Genomic DNA, 20,628 nt, shown 5'->3' with positions numbered 1-20,628 from the left:
GAGAAAGAGGGGGGGGGTGGTCGGAGGCTGAGGCAAGACAGCCCCCCCCCGTGGCCTGCAGGGCAGCAGAAGAGGAGAGAAGGAGAGGTCCTTATGATTCTTTGGGCCCTCTGCCCAACAGCATCTCCTACTGACCGCGGCCAGGCGGGCCCCGCATGCCTCGAGGCCTCGCCTTCCGGATGGGCGTAACCGCGGACCTGTTGCACTTCGGGAGCTTCCGGAATGGGGGTAGGTACCTATTGATTTGTAACAATTTCATGTGACCGTTATTTGGGCGTGGTGGGCGATGAGGCAGACATGTTGGGAGCAGGAATAGGCAGTGAAGCCTAGCTACCTCGTGGTTGTCTTTGCTGTCAAACTTTTCGCCATTTTATATTTCTTATTACGAACTATTTCTAATGTTTCTTATTTTTAGTGAAGTCAAGAGCTCATCAGGGGGTTACTGACTTAGCCTGACTTCTTTTTATTTTTCCTTCTCTTCCTTAGCGTGTTTCGAGCTAAAGTTTTCTGTTAGTAGGGAACGGTGATCACTTCATATTTTTATGTGTCCTTTTCACTAGGGGTACTTCTGGACGGACCAGACGAGTTACCTCCAATAAATGGTCCGGGGTGGAACGAGATTATCGATCAAAAGGGGAACATATATTCCTTCATTAGGGTATCATCCTGGACAGACCAAGCGATGTACTTCCACTTACTAGGGTAGCCTCCTGGACGGACCAGATGGTCTACTTCCACTAAATGGCCCATGAGCGAGGAGCATATGTCCTCCATAAGGGTAGTCTCCTGGGCGGACCATGCGAGCTACCCCCCAAATAACCAATCAGTGGGGAGTGGGTAGGACTGACGAATTCACAAAGGGGCATAACCTACCCTTTACTACTTGCAAAGACTAGACAGAATATTTCTATTCCACGTTGTTTGCAAATAGAAAATACCTCAAACGAAACAATTCCTGGAACAACAATGTCCAGGCAACCAATCAATCAGTGGGGAGAAAAACAGGCATGACGGATTACAACGGGGACAAATGTCTGCATTACCTGCCCTTCGCTATCCAAAAAGGAAGACAGAATATTTCTACTCGTCTCAGTTTGTAGACAGGGAAGATCTCAAAGAGCAACAATCGATTATTAATCGACTTCAAACAATCAGTGGGGAGAAAAGTAGGCATGACGGATTACAACGGGGACAAAAGTCTGCATTACCTACCCTTCTCTATCTGCAAAGAGGGACGACGTTCCTATTCGTCGCTGTTTGTAAACAGAGAATGTCTCGTTCTCAATAAGAGAACCAATATTTGAAGTAGCATCCAAAGCTAAATGAACCAATACCAACCATATCAGTATACAAATACCGATTCCAATACAATCAATCAATCAATCAGATGGATAAAACCATCCTACCAATCAGGCGTAAAACGCCCTACGTAATCTTACCCGGACCGGACCATACGGACAGTTCTTCGTCTTCCTCCTCCAGCGCCCGATTGTTCTCTTACTCCATGCAGCATTCCTGTGGGATTCCAGTCAGGACAATAGGTCACTCGAGAGAGGTCCGTTCAGAATTGGTGAAGTTCTTTCGATCGGCAGCCGGGCGAGGGCCCTCTCAAGGCAGGTATACTCCGATCATTTAGATGTTCACTTCTTCGTCTGGATCTCTCTTACCGGACCTTATGTCACTGATGGGCCCCGCGTTGGGACGCCAATTGTAAAACAAGAGCCCAGATTACTACCGATGCCCAGGCCGCTGGCGCAAACCGCCTCTTAGTTCCCATGTTGAATAGTTACCAAATAAAGAGACGGGCGCTGGAAGCAGGAATCAAGAACAGAGTTTATTTCTCATGAGGAGAGCCTGTCATTTCGGACACGAAACACGGTGTCTTTCAGGAGGTGCTCTAACAAGTGAGCTGTGACTCAGCCTTTTATACCTTACAAAACACTTGTCATTACAGTCACAGCATTGTGAAACAAAGAAAAGATAACCCCATAATCCTCGTGTCAATCCTACCCCGCATGTGTTCACAATAGGGACCCTTGACCTGCTGATAAGAGAGGGGGCAATGACGCAGCTGAATGTTCCGCTGATTATTAGGATGTGTGCGCCTGATCGTAGCCCAGGGGGTGGGGAGACCAGGATCAATAGTGGGTCCTTTGAAGAGGAGTGACTTCATACAATAAAGTGCAGTAAATGGTATCCTCTGGCTTAGGCGATGGCCTTGGACATGTGTGGTCAGTCGGACTCGGGGGAAGGGGTCATCAAAGGAGTGGCATTCATGCCGCGTGGACAATTCGAGCGTGGAGGGAGTGCTTGTCAACAGAGGGGCATTCATGGAGGGAAAGGAGGTGTTGGTCAGGCGCGGCCGTGACTCCCAAGGACAGGGTCTTGCAGGAGAAGGTTTATGACTTGCCCGTGTGAGGGAGAAGGGGAAGGGGGAGCCAGGGTGTGCACAGGGACAGAGTCGCACAGAGAGAGAGAGATCCTATGACCCGTACATGAGAGAACAGGGGCAGTCAGATACAGCTGGGGGGCTATGTCAGCTGAGGCGAGGGATGCTTCTTCAAGAAGGAAATGGGGGGGGGGGGTTTGTGCGGGTCAAGCAGGAGGGTTGCCTTTCAGGGCAAGGTCGCGCAGAGGGAGAGGGTTTCATAGCCTATGCATATGAGAGAGAGAGGGGGGGGTTCAGATACGCGCAGAAGGGAAGCCGGTGATTCTAGTGAGCAGGAAAAAGGCCAGGGTGCCTAAAATGGCTGTCATGTACATATGGGTGCGGGCTTTTACTGGCAGGGTGGTACGGCCAATATTTTACGGTATTCATGGTGCTTGCAGGGAGAGGAGCGGGAAAGAGGGGAAATGAACGCTGTCTATGTACATCAATTTCTCTAATTTCAACATCCTGAGGCCGAGGCTTGAGCATTATCTCTCTGTGGAGTCTGTATCTGTACTTGAACTTGTCTTTTAGTAGGATCAGGCGCAAACGGATTTGGTATATTAATTTTAGGTGTGGGAAGTGGTGGAGGTGGAGGAACAGTCTGTCGGACGGGGGAACCTTGTTGCGGTAATGGCGGGATATGGTCTGGAGGCGGGTTGCCACCTCCGTCACCGTCAGTAGGCGGGACGCGGGCAGGTGGATTGGTGTAAGCGGGTGCTACATCCTCTAGATAGGAATTCAGAAATATGTCTTTAGTAGTCTTGTGAGTTACTTTAGTTGGAACCAATGGTGGCGGCAGATTTTTCGGCATTTCTGAAGTGGCCTCAGGCGAACCCTCGGCCACTAAGTACATAGCATTTACAAGATTGTTTCGTGCGCGGTCTACTTGTTCTGACTTTACTCGAATCCCTTCAGTAACTAAATCGTTTTCTCTGGCTTTATCTGACTCTTCTCTATGTCTGTCTTCTCTACGGAGTGCTTTTTCAGCACGTTTATGTGATTCTTTACGCCAAAATTCTATGGCGTCTTTCTGCGATTGTCTGGCTTTCTTTTTCCATAGTGCTTCTTCTACCTTCATGATGCACTCGGCATCCCATGTTCCTGTAACGGGCCATCTGTGTCTTTCTTCTAGATGCTTAGTATAATCGGCCCATAAATCTAGATACAGTATGGCGTCTATGCCATGTTTATGATACATGAAATTTCCAGGAGTGTCCCTAGGGGGGATAGGAATTTCTTCCTCTAGTATCCCTTTCCTAGTTCCTATCTGCTTTAACTTATTAAAAAACGGCATCTTGTTTACTTAGTACTGAATGCTCAATCCTTGCTGCTTAACTCTAGACACAACTAGTTATACAAGAACACAATAATGCACATTAAAAACAATCACTCATACCACGACATTAATCACACGAAAGACATTTGAAACATATATGACTACCCCCTATACTGGATGTACTGCTAAACAGCACAGATACACTGCTGAGAACAGTGCAAGAACTTGAATATCGGATATACTGCTAAACAGTACAGATACACTGTCTAAAACAGTGCAGACCGAATTTGTGTACCCAAACCCGTCTTTACCGGATACATAATAATGCACCCGTCTAGATACGTCCCAGCAATGGTACTCACCGGGAAGCACGGAATCGGAAGGCCTCGAAAAACTCGACTGGACTGGACCGGACTGGACTCGACTCGACACGTGGATACTTCGGAAAACTGGTGGGCCTCTTGACACCTCGGACCTTGCTTCTTTCGGCTAGGCTCTGGTCGGGATCCTCCGCGCTCCTCACCGCCTCGTCTGGGTGCTGATTGCAGTCTTCGTCACCTCCGTGGGCCAGAGGGAGATACAGGAAATCCTGCCAGTACGCGTAGTTCCGTCTAACTGATGGCAGGGGACAGAGTTTGCAACTCACCAACCGGCGCGTGAGGTGGGGGAGGTGTCCCTGTTCGGGCGCCAGAATAATGTGGTAAATATTTGATTTACCGTCCTAATTTCTATGCAGGTAAGTACTTAATCAATAATAACTTGGCAGGCAGGCCAGGCTGAGCCGGGCACCGCTTCGCTGGGCAGGAAGTAAGGTAGAGGTCAGGGATGCATACCTAAACTGCAGTTTCAGAGACAGAAGAGACTCGGAGCCTCAATTAAGGGCCTGGCTCGCCTGAGCCAGAAAACGTGGAAAACGTGTGCTTCGCGTTATTTAAAAGTGCACCATGTAAAGACGTTGGCACCATAGGCCTAAAAGCCAAATTAACGTGGTTTTCATGGAGGACTGGATAACTGACATGTTAACGTTGGACGCAAATGCATATGCGTCTTCGTGGCATGTGTGGTAAATATTTGATTTACCGTCCTAATTTCTATGCAGGTAAGTACTTAATCAATAATAACTCAATCGGAAAGAAAGACGCAGAGTCCGTGGTGTTAGAGTTCTTAGGGGTTTTATTCCTTAGAAAGGAATGGTCAGACTGGATATCATGTTCCTACCACCACTGGGGTGTAGGAAGGGATAGAGCAATATTTTATTGACAATACATAGCTTATATACTTAAGTTACATTATAGAAACCAATACAGTAGGCGTAACAGCTGAGAGAAGACAAGATAAAACACACACGTGGTAATGATACGTAATTAGAAGGCGTGAACTAGGCGTGAACATAGAGGTATGTGCTAGAAACGTCACATGTAGGTGTTATATGTGGGTGGCAACGAAAGCAGAATCTTGCAATGTCAGCAGAAATCTGAGGCCTGGATGCGCGCGCAGCTGCATGACGTGTGAGTGACGTGAAACTGGAGGGTGCAGGGGACTTGATAGTTACACTGGCGGAAAGAGACAGGAGTCTGGCATGTCAGATCAACTCGTACCTCTATCATATCTGATATCTGATGTTTGGGAACCATATTATCTGGACGGAAAAGGTCTCTGGGGCAGAAGCTATTCTATACTGACTGTGAGTGTGTGTATAAGCGCCTAAGTGTCTGCATGAGATGCGAGGGGCATGGGCCTGCCATGGTAACAGAGGCTATGAATTACTTGCACGGAGACAGTGAGGCCGGGTCCTTTGCTCTGCAGCTGGGAGGATGTTTACTTAAACTAGTAGGCAGGAATGCATTTTCGAGGAGCGGAACAGATAATTCGAAGGTTGAATTCAGTCTTGGCAGGCAGCAGGCTGAGCTAAGCGCGGTGAGCCGCACAGGGAGTAAGGCAGAGGTCACGGGTACAGAGACAGCCTGGGCTGAGGCTCTCAGAGTCAGAAAGCAGAAAAAAGGCTCGATGGCAGAATTCAGGGCCTACTTCGCCAGAGCTGAAAAACGTGTAAGGTACACCACAAAAAGACGTTGGCATGGCATACTTAAAAACGGACTATTCAACCCATTCAGGGTGGGTCTGAAAGAGGACATGTTAACGTTGGACGCAAATGTGTTTGCGTCTTCATAGCTGGCACAGGAGGGGAGTTACATGCACTTTAAGCTGGTACATGGAGACGGTGGGGTACACGTTAGGGAACATAACTTGACCATAAAATTTATATTTCCTCACATGCACGGAAAAGGAATTACACGACATACATGGAACATGGGTGCATGGATAGGGTGCGAGTGGGGGACACATTGACTACCTAAAAATTTCTATTTTCTCATTCCCTCCTTGGCCCCTACTACAGCCTTTAGGATATGTCTATCTTCATGAGACTATCTATCTGTTCGTATAGCATCATTTGTTCGTCTTTTTTTCATTCGGGATCGGGAGCGTGCACTTGGACGGGGAATACAAGCTGTGGCGCACAAGCCGCAAATCGCTGGCCCACATTGCAGACAGAGACAACAACTGAATACTATGAGCAGTATTATTCCTAGGAATGATAATATCTTCCATCCCCAGGCGGATATCACACTCCAAAGCCAACCGGACCAAGTCCAGGTGTCTGGATTCTGGTGCATCTGGTGAGCTATATTATGGAGCCTTGTAATCGCTTTATATACTGACGGTGCGTTATTAGGAATGAAAATACAACAACTGGATCCGATGACTCTACAAGCCCCGCCCCTATCGGCCAGGATGACGTCAAGGACAAGGCGATTTTGAAGAACAACAAGTCTCATAGCAGACTGCTCTTCGGTCAGGTTACCTAAAGCAAAAGTAGTTTCGTTCACTACTGCTTCCAAAGTTCTGGTCAATCTTCGTATTATCTTACTATTTTGGACGGGACCTATGAACCAGAAGTATCCTTTAATATAATCCTTATACTGGTCCCATGCTGACTCAGAATAATCGATAACGGGAGGGAGGTCTCTCTTATGTCTTACATGTACAAGATGTGGATTTCGATGATAATCAGGTGGGGCTAGGAAAACAGGTGGTAATAGGAACGCGATATAACACGTTCCATCCCAATCAAATGGCAGACGTACATAAGCTGTCTGACCACATATAAAATAAGAATGGCGGGAGGCTTTGAAAGTAGACTTTCCTTTATCACTGAATTCGACCACAGTATTACAATCACTGTGTCCTAGATGGACTGAACCATTCTTTCTGACGCATAATTCGCCTTTCACTGGCAAAACGGTAATAAACGGCAAGTCCGAATTAGTCTCGGATTGAACGTTCAGAATCATAAGGTTAAGTGTAAAATTACCTAGTCCATATACTTCATTTTCTAGATCGGTCCCTGTCCTTTGGGGAAGACCTTCCTTGTCTGGGAAACATATTTTATTCATAACGGTATTAAGGTTCCCCCGTATCCAATTGCCTTGGGAAACTGTGGACTTACTGTCTAGGGAGGACATTAAAGTAAACCATGCACCGCACGAACCATTATGTGTAAACGGATAAGGAAAGAGGGGCAGAGCTCCCTTGTATTTCTGATAGGGAGGGAGTCGGCCACATACCCAGCAATTAGTGGCATTGCTGGTCTGGTGAGAATGGTGTAACATACGGATAAAAGTATTGTTGCGCATTGCTAATCGATAAGACAGCTCGTGAGGGGGCAGGTCACTGAAAGTATGCTCTATAGTGTCATTAGAGGAAGTATGTACATGTGAATCAAGAAGAAAGAAAACATGTAGCATTAAACTTATGCATATGATCGTAAGACTCAGAAGAAACATAAAAATTAAAGTAATGACGCATCTGCTGTGCAGATTTTTGCAATATTTTTCTCTCTTTTCGATTCGCCTATCTCTCTGACTACTTGGGTCTATCTTATACATGTCAGAAACCTGTCTAACCGCTTCACCCGAGGGGGACTTAAACAATTAAACGCTGTCTGACTTACTAGACCTCAACTTGGCTCGGTACTCCTGTTGTGGAGTTTTCTCTAACAGGGGGAGTTTAGAGTCTGTAGCGGGCAGTCCTTGGGAAAAGTCTTTGGACACAGTCCATAAAATCTCTTAACGTGGCTGGAGTGTAGCCACCCCTTCCTTCCTTCGATCTTCACAGCGGTCCTCGTGGTCATCAACACCAATTTGGGTTCCTTCCACCTGGGCTCCAGAGGGCTCGATCGGTCAAAGTTGCGGACCAACACCAGGTCTCCTGGAACGATTTCATGCGGTTTCACCTGGGTGTTGTCCGGGAAGGCAGCCGCGACCTGTGAACGACAAGATAGTAGTGCAGACATCAAGGAAGCCAGGTAATCTGTCAGCATAGTACTTTCAACATCTGTGATTTTGCGGGGCATAGGCGTACCCCACGTATTTGGGGGACGTCCGAAGACTACTTCATACGGGGACAATCCGGTTCTGGAATGGGCTACCATTCGCATGTAAAAGAGGGCAACCGGCAAGGCTACCATCCAATCTACTCCTTTTTCTGCACAGACCTTCGCTAACCGTGTTTTCAGGGTTTGATTATGTCTCTCAACGAGACCGGCGGCTTCGGGGTGTCGTACGCAGTGGAATTTCCACTGGTACCCTAACAGGAGTGATACCTGTTTCATGAGCTCGGAAGAGAATGGCTGTCCATTATCAGAGTACACAACACGGGGCAAGCCGTATCGCGGGAAAAATTCACGGACCAGCTGTTTGGCAGTAGTTACAGCAGTGTAATCTGGGACTGGGTATGCTTCTGTCCATCGGGAAAGGGCACATACAACTACGAGGACATACTTGAATCCTCGGCATCTGTCCATCTGGATATAATCCATCTGGAGGACTTCAAAAGGATGGTCAGGAGGATGAAATCCACCTTGTTCCACTGGGATACCTTTGCCTGGATTGAACTGACAACAGATCATGCAGGTACGCACTTTCTGTTTTGCTGCTGCACGTAAATGCTTGTTGAACCAAAGATTCTGAATGCTGTCTAACATGGCTTTCTCTCCTAAGTGTGCTGGACTATGTGCTGTATTAATGATAACTTTGAACCATAGAGTCGGGGAGGAACCATGTGGCTCTTCCCTTCGTCATCCATCCCTGGTCTGTCTGGATCCCTCCTTGTTCAGTCCATTTCTTGATTTCATCTGGGGTCGCATGTGTCTGTATGTCGAGTACATCTAGTGTGGGATCCTTAACTGTCATACAATGTGTCAGTGAAGTCACTTCAGTCTTTGTCGTGTCAGTCGGAATGTCTGTTTGAGTCTGAGCTGTGAGTTTAGCTGTTCGATCCGCCATGTCGTTACCCTGGGAAATAGTGTCGGTGACTTTAGTATGTGCTTTGCACTTCATGATGGCTATGGCTGTAGGCAAATGTATTGCTTCTAACAGGGCTTGAATGAGGGGACCGTGTTGTATCTTGGCACCGTGGGAAGTTAAAAAACCTCTTTCTTGCCAGAGAACACCGAAGTCGTGAACGACTCCGAATGCGTACTGTGAATCTGTGTATATGTTTACTTTCTTGTTCTTGGCTAGTATACAGGCTTGGGTCAGAGCGATGAGCTCTGCTGCTTGAGCAGACAGTGTGTCAATACAATATGTTTCTATGACTTCAGTTTCAGTGGTCACTGCATATGCGGCCACTAACTCTCCTGTACTTCTTCTCATACATGAACCATCCACGTAAAGTGTCAGGTCTGGGTCGGGCAATGCAATGTCTGTCAAGTCTTGTCTGGGGTTTGTCACGGTATTAATGACTTCCACGCAGTCATGTGGTGCTGGATCTGCTGTAATCGATGGTAACAGTGTGGCAGGGTTAAGTATGTTGCAACGTCTGATTTCTATGTGTGGTTGGAACAGTGTCAGTTCATAACCTGTCAGTCGTGCTATGGTCAAGTGCTGGGTCTGGGTTCGGTTTAGGAGAACTTCCACGGAGTGTGGAACTTGTACTGTCAGAGGATGTCCTAACACTATTGAGTCGCTTTGTCTGATAGCTAGAGCTGTTGCTGCAACTGATTTTAGGCACGCAGGCAGAGCCTGGGCTACTGGATCCAATGTACTAGAAAAATAAGCACAAGGCTTGTGTTTCCCTGCTTGATCTTGTGTGAGAACAGATAATGCTGTGCCATCGCGTTCTGTGACAAAAAGTGTAAAAGGTTTGCTGTAACATGGTGTCGCTAAAACTGGTGCTTGACATAAAGCTTTCTTCAATTCATCAAAAGCTAATGTATGTTCCTGAGTCCAAGGGAGGACAGTCGAAGTCGCTGCCTCCTGTGTTGTCAACTGTATGAGTGGCATGGCTAGATATGCATACTGAGGAATCCATTGTCTGCAGTACGAAGTGAGGCCAATAAAGGCCCGTACTTCCTTTTGTGTCTTGGGTTGTGGCAGATGTGCCACAACCCCTGTTCGGGCGCCAGATTATGTGGTAAATAAAATTACCGGACTATTTTTCTATACATTAAATGACAATAAAGGATAGCTCAATAAATGAGAGGCAGAGTCCGTGGTATCTGAGTCATACGGGCTTTAATGGAGGTTCTCGAGAACCGGGACATCGAGTTCCATCACCACTAAGGTTCAGGAAGGGACATTCAACATTTTATTAACATCTCACATTATATATAGTAAAACAGTATCATTTAAATGAATACAGTAGGCGTAACAAGTGAAAAGAGAGAGATAAGAACACATGTGCGTAACAGAAGGCGTGTAAGAGGGCGTACACGTAGGCGTGTATTGGAAACGTCACAGAAGTGTCATAAGTGGGTGGATGCATAGAGAAATTCTGCAGGGTCAGCAGAAACCTTTGGCATGGATGCGTGCGCAACTGAGCATGACGTGGTATAGACGTGTTAACTGGGGAGAGCTGGGGGCTTGACTTTAGATATAGTAGAAGAGTCTGGTGTCTGGGATGTCAGAACGACCTGTACCTGTTTGGAGGATGTATTGTCTGAAGTAAAAGGTCTCTCGAGCAGAGGCCATTCAATACTGAATGCTAGGGCGTGCATACGTGTCTTGGTGCAATGCGCGGGGCCATGGGCCTACCATGGTAACGGCTTCTGTAAATCACTTGCAAGGAGGACAGGAAGGTCGGGCCCTTTGCTCTGCAGCCTGGAATATGTTTACCTATTTCACTAGACTGGAATGTGTTTTCGAGGAGGCTGAGCAGATAACTGTAGGCAAAATACTGTCTTGGCAGGCAGGCCAGGCTGAGCCGGGCACCGCTTCGCTGGGCAGGAAGTAAGGTAGAGGTCAGGGATGCATACCTAAACTGCAGTTTCAGAGACAGAAGAGACTCGGAGCCTCAATTAAGGGCCTGGCTCGCCTGAGCCAGAAAACGTGGAAAACATGTGCTTCGCGTTATTTAAAAGTGCACCATGTAAAGACGTTGGCACCATAGGCCTAAAAGCCAAATTAACGTGGTTTTCATGGAGGACTAGATAACTGACATGTTAACGTTGGACGCAAATGCATATGCGTCTTCGTGGCATGCACGGAAAAGGAATTACGCGACATACATGGAACATGGGTGCATGGATAGGGTGCGAGTGGGGGACACATTGACTACCTAAAAATTTCTATTTCCTCAAGGGGCGTGGCCAAGCGCGGACTGAAGATGGCCGCGTAGTGTACAAGCTCCGCGGACATCGGAACATCAGCGGAGCCCAGCCTGCCGACTCCTGTTCACAGTTCATGCTGGACAGGGGAGATATCACCCCCGAAGAGTTGCGGTCCACAGTGAGGCCTAAAGCCGGGACCCACAGTAGTGGGAACTGCCGGAAGAGAGATCCGGCCTGCCTGACTCCTTCAAGCGGTGGCACCGCAATCTAAAGGTGCCGCCGTGATTTCCCCTATTGGAGCAGCGGAAAGGCACCTGAGACCCGTGGCAGCGGCGGTGATTGCAAGCCCGCGCAACAGATCCAGTGAGGCAGAAGGGAATAATTTATGAGACCATGCAAAGCACGCTGGCCGCGAGTCAGTCAATGGCGTCGGCGAGCTCCTTATTGAGGTGATTCTCCGTCTGCCTGCCCCATAGGTGCTGACCCCTGCCATAACTGTCCGGCTGGAAGAGACCCTGCTGTGTTCATTTTTTTGACTCCCCAAAGCTCTGGAGTGACCCCCCTAGAGACTTAGTGGTCCCCTGTACCTTCTTCTTTATCAAGGCACCGAGAGGCCGGTGGAGGCTGCGACTGGTTCTTCCGGGGGTCAGTGGAATTTTCGCTGCTGAGCACATGAACACCTTTCCTCTCCTATGCCCATCTCTAATTTGAATGCCTACTCCCTGGGGTGTTACAGCCGCCAAGGTCCGAATGAGGGACCCATATCCCTGGGGGGAGCAGGAAATAGTGCGAGAACTCCAGGGGCCCACACATTAAATTAGAGTCCTGGCCGGGTGGCTCCGCTGCTGTGCTTCTGCCTACCCCGAAAACCCCAATCGGGTTTAGAAGATACCCTGGAGGCTAAAATGGAGCGCGTAAATGGTTCCGTGTCCCGTGGGACGAAACAGGTCCAAACCAACAAACATGGACCGATGCACGGTTTCCAAGAATGCGCAGTGGGCCGACTGTCCGAAGAGTCCGCCCGAGGGAGCCTGGGGGAAGAGGAACAGGAGCTTTCCCTTAAGGATGTGATGGAGGCCATTACTGGAGTTAAAACTTCCTTGGAATATAAAACGGACACTATGGCGATTGACATTAATCTCATTAGGGTCGATTTGGGAAAACTCAATGAAAAAGTTAAGCAGGTGGAAATTATCTCGTTGCCGACGTCACGCAATTGCAAAGGAAGGTCCGCAAACTCCAAGACTCTCACAACCTGACGGATCTCAAGCTGGAGGACTATGAAGGCCGACTTTGCTGCAATAATCCCCGCATCCTAGGAGTTCCAAGAAATAAGAGGGGCAATCCCCAGACCTGTTTGTATAAGACCTTATTCTTAAATACCTGCAACCCAAAGGCCTTAGTAAATTTTTTGAGATCGAACGTGCTCACATATCAAAGAGCAAAGAGTTCGAGGGATGGAGGAGCCAGAGAGCAAGCGGACATTCGACCTCCTTGAGATTGAGACTTGGATGACGGCAGTCTTGCACTGAGTAACGGGAAAATTGCTGTGGGGTGAGTCAGGGAGGGCGGGATATTTGTGCTATATTGTGGGGACTGGTAGTTTCATATGGCTTTAAGTTACTTGTCCAATAGGGGTGCGACATAGACATGGTTAGGGGCAGGGACTCTGAGCGCACTATTTCCCCCCTCTGTTTTCTTCTTTTGAATTCTTTCTAGGGTGACAGGCACTCTGCAAGTTTTTGATGGGCAGTTTTGAGTTCAGAGTGCAGGGCAGCGGGGTGGGGGGTTGTTGGGTTGGGGTATTTTGCTTCTTTGTTGTGTGTCTTATTTGTTACATTGGTGCAGTATATGGGTACATCCACAAAAGAGCTACTGGAGAAGTAAAGCCGACGATTTCTGGCCTTACTATGTGCATGCCAAGGGTGATGGGGGATAAAAATTTAACAATTCTGAGCTGAAATGTTAACAAGTTAGGGCATAAAATCAAACAAAGTGTGGTTCTACAATACATTAAAAGGCACACACCGGATGTTCTGCTTCAGGAGACACATCTGATTGGGAACCTATGTAAGGCAATGCACAGGGGGGGTATAAGATGGTTGCACACTCTGGATTCACCTCGGGCTCCAGGGGCGTGGGTATCATGATGAGAAACACATTCCCCATTGCAGTGAGTTCCACATGGATGGATGATCGAGGCAGATATGTTGGCATCTCTGGTATGTGGGAGGGCCGGTTCACCACTTTTATGTCCATCTATGTTCCTCCAGGCCTGCAGGGCACAACGTTCGCTGACTTGGTTGCGGTCCTGCTCACCATTCCAGATGGACTCCTAGTCCTAGGGGGTGACTAACGCAGTGGTCTCTAGTACGTTGGATAGGTATCCCCCCGGGAGGTGAGACAGGCCGCACGTTGGTTGCCAGATTTCTTGGAGGCAATGGGACTGGTCGATGGCTGGAGGCTATACCATCCGGATCAGATACAACATACTTTTCACTCTGGGGCTCACCATAATCTCTCCCGATTAGACTATTATCTAGTACCAGCTGCACAAGCCACCTACATAAACAAAATTAAACACCTAGCCAGAGGTATTTCTGATCACTCGCCTGTTTGGCTCCACCTGCTGGTAGGCTGGGGTACGGAGGGAAGGTTGGCCCCAATTAACCCTTGGTACCTTCGTAATCCTAAGATTCGAAAAGACCTCATGAAGGCCATAGACGAATATTTCTCTGACAATGTAGGGTCAGTGTCCTCCTCTCAGTCGTTGTGGGAGGCGTTTAAGACTGTAATTAGGGGACAAGCTTTGTCGTTGATATCTGGCTCCAAGAGAGGCAGGCAAAAAGAAGTCCTTGAGCTTGAGGCTGATATTTACAGGCTTGAGGGTGACTTGGAATCTGGGGTAACGCCGGAGAAGCTCCATCTGCTAAGCCTGAAGCAGCACGACTATAAAGCACTGGTCTCAGATAGGGCCAAGGCCTTAAGCAGGGAGCAACAGGGTAGACTCTACGATCTGGGAGATAAGCCCGGGAAGCTCATAGCGTGGCTGGACAGAAGGGAATGGGCGAGCCGGCTGGTTCCGGAGCTTAAAATTTGAGGGAGCCATCCCAATCACTGAGCTGCAGGAAATAGTAGACAGGTTTGCTGGCCATTTTCAAACAGTCTATACAACAGTAACCGCCCACACAGAGACAGACTCGCAGGAATTACTTTGTGATATCAATCTCTCCTGTCTCTCCCTTGATGATCAAGAATATATGGATAGCCGTCTTACAACTGATGAGATTGCGTAAGCAATCCGCTCGCTAAATTCAGGGAAAGCCCTGGGCCCAAACAAACTCCCCATTGAGCTTTACAAACTTAGGCCAGATAAACTTGCCCCCTATTTAAAAACTATGGGGCATATTAGCAAGGGCAATATTGGATATTTTTATCGCCTTATTAGCAAGCTGTCGCTAACAGCAGTTAGCGACAGCTTTTAGGCGATAGCTACAGGTTTGGGACCCGCTTTGCATGTCAGCGATATTTATCGCTAATGACATGGAAAGTAGGCGTACCCACAGCTATCGCATATAAGCAAGGCAGGCAAAGCGATTAAAAAAATTGTGCTAAGCGTGATTATCGCTATAAACTAACGCCTGCTAAAAAGTTGACTAACCTGTATAGTCAATGGGGGGTGGATTATCAGATTAAGCCCCCATGGGCATTAATGCGAGAAAATCACTGGATTTCCAGCAATATTCTCGCATTTTGCCACTATGGCTGGTTATTTTAGCACAATGGAGAAAAACGTTGCTAATAGCGTGTTTTCTCTGCTAAAATATCCAGTGATACCCTTGATAAAAAAAAAAGCTGCTAACCACATTTAGCGATAAATATCGCTATTTCTTGCTAATAGGCCCCTATGTTTGAGGAGTCTAGGGATGCAGGAATGCTGCCCCTGGAGCAAAGGATAGCCACTATCGTCATCATCCACAAGGAGGGAAAGGTCAAAACAGACTGTGCCTCCTACAGGCCCATCTCTCTTCTGAACGCCGAACCCAACGTTTTGGCCAAACTACTAGCTTACCGCTTGGTGAAAGTGATCAGTGATTTAGTACATCCAGATCAATCCGGCTTTATGCCTGTAGGAACTGGGGTCACCGGTTCCCTGGGGGTAGCCTGGCATGAGCAGGTAGGCACCCGAAAGCTTAGGTGTTAAGTCACTACACAGCACACGCATCCACTGAGATAATAAAGCGCACGCAATGACTGACGCCACTCCAGGGAGTTTTGATTAAAACGATAAACTTTTATCTCAGATCAAGGTTCAGGAGTGGAAAATCACAGCATCAATTCATTTCACGAGAGGGGAGTAAAGGGAGCAATCCAAGAGTCAGGATAGTATATCTCAATAACACATTTAATTAAGGGAGGAAAGAGCGCATTTCATTAAAGTTTAAACATGTCCTTACCCAACCATAACATTTCGCTAGGCAAGAATAAAACTTTTCATCTGGCAAGGTTATCTATCTCCTCAGGTGAGAATAAACATTTCATCATCTATGGGTAGGTAAGTACTCCACATTTTCCTATGGAAGAATAACCATTTCATTAGGTATAAACCAACATGTCATCAGGTAAGTTTACACATTGCCTCCAGCATGGGTAAAATATCTCATTAATAAACAACCCCTGCAGTATAGCACTGTAGGTATTTGGGCAACAGTTCCTTAGATAGGATAAACATTTCATGAAGCCCGCCCCTGCAAGGAATTCATTACAAGGACATTCAATTACCCGTCCAGTTAGCATGAATAAACCATTTCCTTATATCACTGTAGGCATTCGGGAACCCCTCCCCTAAACAAGAGTAAAACATTTCATTGGAGGTGTACCAGGAGCATTTCATCTTCACTGCGGCACCTTGCAATAATCCTGTCAGGAAAGAAACAACGTTTCTTTACACCGCAGCGAACATTTCAGTAGGTGACTGTCGGCTTTCGGGAAAGCATTTCATTCAGGGATTAAGCGTTTCTTCACTTCAGTGATAACCCGCGCATCAGGTAACTGGAAGAGGTCAAGGAATGTGACACTAAGTTGGAGCATTATGTGTAATCTACAAAAGCGATTGTAATATTTCCGCAACAGCTGGGAACATGTGATTTGTGAACTATATTGAAAACCATGAAAATAATGAACTTTCAAAAAACATAGAAATAAAGTGAATATTCAAATCCTCATGGAGTCTGTCTATTTAGACTAAACCCGAGTGTGTGCCCTAAATCAAGGATGCGTTTACGCCCTTTGTAACGCACTACATTACTAAGTAGGAGTGAACCTTTCAGTCGGGTAAAACCACCCCTTTCATTAGGCGACCAGTTTAACAAGACTTCAAAGCCATTCCCAAGGCAGTAAGAACCAGGGCCTGCAGTAACATGAACACCTCATCACATTAGAAATCAGCAGAGCCTTAAACATACAGAACTTGGCTGAGGCATATGAAACACTTCCTTGGGGCCAGAATAACATTTGAGGAACCACTTCCAGTAAGGGTCAGAAAAATAACAGTTTATCACGATCAGGCAGGAATGAACATCCCCTTATATCAATAGAAACATTTCTTTTAATAGTAATGACCCATTAAACATTTCATCAAGGATCAGGCCACCTTTAAAGAAAACAGGAACAGACCCCTATGCAGGACTAAACCTTTCAACAGGCAAGCATACGCATGTCATGGAGCAAGAATGAGCTTATAGAACTTGGCTCGCACATATAAAACCTTTCCTTATGCAAAGATAAACATCTCATTAGGGGTAAAACAGCATTCCATCCCCCAAGAATAAACAGGCCATTAAAAGAGAAAATCAGGCAGGAATAAGCACATTTCCTTAATCAGGAGTAGACGGGGCCTTAAGCTGGCTTATTCAGCGGGGGTAACCATTACAATCAAGCCGGCCCCTCTAATATGAGTCACCATCTGGAGCGAATGGGGCCAGTGAGCCCGGAATACCCAGTTCCTGCCTTGGGGTGGCCCAGTTCGAAACACAGGGGCCAACGAGGCCCAACAACAGCTTCCCAGTCTCAAGGGCTCTCAGGGCCAGCAGGGCCCAATTTCAACTTTCTCCCGGGGAGGGGCGAACTCAGGGCCTTCTCCGGCCTTCCGCCCACCTCCCCGGGGTTTACCTTATTCTCTTCGGCCTCTCTGGGCCCTTGCGTAGGCTCAGGGGGCTGGTGGGGGCTCCAGGGCTCCTCCAGGGCATCAGCGCTGGCTCTTCTCCTGGTCCCGGTCCTCCAGAGGCTTCCGAGGGCCGCCGAAGGGGCGATAAGAGTGGCACCGGCGCCCACAAGAGAGCGCTGGGCCGCGCCGGCGATGTCCAGGCCCAGAGGGCCCCTGGGCTGCGGCGGTGATTCCAGGCCCCTGGGCACGCCGAAAAACGGCGTCTTCTCCGCCCACTCCTCCAGACGTAGCGGCGGCCCTCTCCTGGCACCGGGGGCCGCCTGGGGGCAAAACACAGCGCTTCACAGGACGTGGCAGGTGAGCGCTTGAGGGGGCAACACAGCGCTCTTCAAAGGGGCCTAGCGCCGGGGGTTCCACAGCGCTGGGCTCAGTCAGCAGGGCGCGAATGGTAGCGCTTCTCTGGGGGCGATTACCACAGTGCTTTATCGGCAGCCTCCAGCGCTACTCAGGGGCACAGTAGGATAGCACTGGGTAGGTAGGGCATTCACACCAGTAGTGCAGCAGTTCGGGATACTGGCGCAGAAAAATGGGAGCGCTTAGCAGGCAGGTTCCCAATTCCGGCAGCTCAGTCAGCAGGACAGGGAGGACAACACAGGAGCCCTGGTAGGGGGAAAGTGAACACAGTTCTGTACCTGGTGGGTCCTGCAGCAATCCTTTGTAGTCCAGGCAAGTAGTCTTCTTGGCGCGGGATGGTTTTGGCGCCCTTTGTAGATAGTTTCTTATTTCTTGAAGGGGGGTTGAGTTGAGGGCTGCTGACAGGATTCCTCAGCAGGTCCCTGGGTTCCCCTCCCGCCGGGCCAGATCAGTGGGCTAGCTCAGGGTTACCTCACTTAACTTAAGAGGCAGCACCTAAGTCCTGTCACTCCCAGTGGCATAGGTCCCTGACTAGGCCCTACCGCCTAAATCTCCTGCGTGGGTTCACCAGGTCAGTGATGCCCCAACTGACTGGAAAGTTTCCCTCCCTTTCTTTTTATAGGCCCAGGTCAGGTGACCACCCTCTAAGGCAGCAAAAATAGGCTCCGCCCCTATTCTAGAAGGTGCCAGGAGCTTCCCTACTCTAACTGTGGGCAGGCAAGGGAGGCTGGAATGACAACAATGTTTGGGGTCCGTGCCAGCTCCTGGCAACTAGAATGCGCCTTAACAAGACCACGCTGCAGTAGCAGGGGTCAGTGGCATCCATGTTGGGGGTAGAGAGCACCTGCAACTAGCATTGATTTTGACATTACCCAGGGCATTTTAACCTCACAGGACCTATACAACTACATTACAAGGTGGGACTTCCAGAATTAGGGGAAGCAAAAAGCAAAACAATTTCCGGGAAAAGGGCCAAGTCCAACAATGCCTAATAGAAATACAGCCCTAAACCTACGCAGAGTTCATGGGGTGATAGATAGAGCCCACACCCTCAGAGAACCAGCAGTGATTGTGTCGTTAGACGCTACCATGGCCTTTGATACTATTGAATGGCCTTATTTATGGGCAGTTTTGGCTAAGTTTGCATTTGGACCAGAGTTCATCAAATTGGTGTGTCTTGTATACTCCGCGCCACTGGCGCAAGTGGTGGTAAACAACAAAGTGTCATCAACATTTTCACTTAGCCGAGGAACTCGTCAGGGTTGCCTGTTATCCCCCCTCCATTTTTCCCCTGGCCTTGGAACCCCTTCCTGCTTGGATCAGTTGGGATCCAATGATAAGGGGCTGCGGTGGTCCCCTGGATGGGAGGACCGCATATCTTTGTACGCAGACGACATATTGCTCTATGTGGCCTCCCCCCAAAAATCTCTTACAGTAGTTTTGGACATACTTACAGTCTTTGGTAGATTTTTGGGACTATCCATCAATTGGGGGAAATCATTACTATTTGTCTTGAGGGGGGACTCCCGTCCCTCCCGGAAACTGCCAAATACAGATCAACACTGTTGGATTTAAGTATTTGGGGATTTTTGTGTTACTAAACCCCTCGGTCCGCTATGCCCAAATCTTCTTCCCCCTCTTCAGAAACTCAAAAGCGATATTGCCAGTTGGAAGACGCTCCCCATTTCACTTCTGGGCAGAGCGGCTCCTTCCGGGTGGGAACTATGGTAAAGCATTGTACTCCCGACCTAAACGATTTTTGTTAACAGGCCCCACGAAACATTCTGTTCAAATTTGGCATGATGCTACTGGCTCAATCGGTTGAAGACACAAATTAATATTGGCCACCCCTCTTTGGGACTCAGAGAAACTGGACGATCTTTGGAAAACGAAGAGCTTCAACAGGTGGGATCTTATTGGAATTTCAGCTATTAAGGATATTTGGGGGAAAGGAGGGATCAAGTCCTTCAATAGGCTTCAGAATGAATACGAACTGGCAGACACAGAATATTTTCGCTATGTACAGGTTCAACCCTCACTCCAATCTTCGTTACCTAGAGGAACTGATTCACCGGAGGCTTCTCCTCTGGAGGACAGAATTTTAGACGGTCACATCCCTGAAAAAATGATCTCACTAATATATAAAAAGTTAATTAACCACATGGCAGACCCTCTCCTAACATTGCAGGATAAGTGGGTGCAGGATTGGATAGATCTAGACGATCAGGATTGGCAGGTAGCAGTGTCTCCCCCTAAAGTTGTGGCTATCTCAGCACGCTTGCGACTGGTTCAGCTTAAAATCCTTCGCAGGATTTACATAACGGGCCCCGATTAGTACGCATGGGGTGGGCTGACAAAGGAGAATGTAAAAGGCGTTGCGCCCTTACTGGCACATTCATGCACACTGTCTGGGAGTGTATACATATCAGCTCCTACTGGCTCCAAGTACATGACACAATCAACGAGGTGTTACGTGTCTCCCTCCGTCCAGACGCAAGGCGATGCCTTCTAAATATCTGGGAGCCCACAGATTTAAACACTTCAGATGCAATGGGCCACTCTGGGGTTCATGATGGCAAAAAGAAATATCGCCCAACTGTGGGGGGCAGCACATCTGCCCACTCTAGAAGCCTGGGAAAGAAACCTTGATTGGTGTACGTTTAGAGAAAAAACAGTTTCTCTGGCAAGGGGATGCCCTAAGAAGTGGTCCCATATCTGGAGCTCGTGGAATA

This window comes from Lissotriton vulgaris, chromosome 2_2 (genome assembly GCF_964263255.1).
Source record: "Lissotriton vulgaris chromosome 2_2, aLisVul1.2, whole genome shotgun sequence".
Taxonomy (NCBI): domain Eukaryota; kingdom Metazoa; phylum Chordata; class Amphibia; order Caudata; family Salamandridae; genus Lissotriton; species Lissotriton vulgaris.
The sequence above is the reverse complement of the archived record's forward strand: the minus strand, read 5'-3'. Positions refer to the sequence as shown.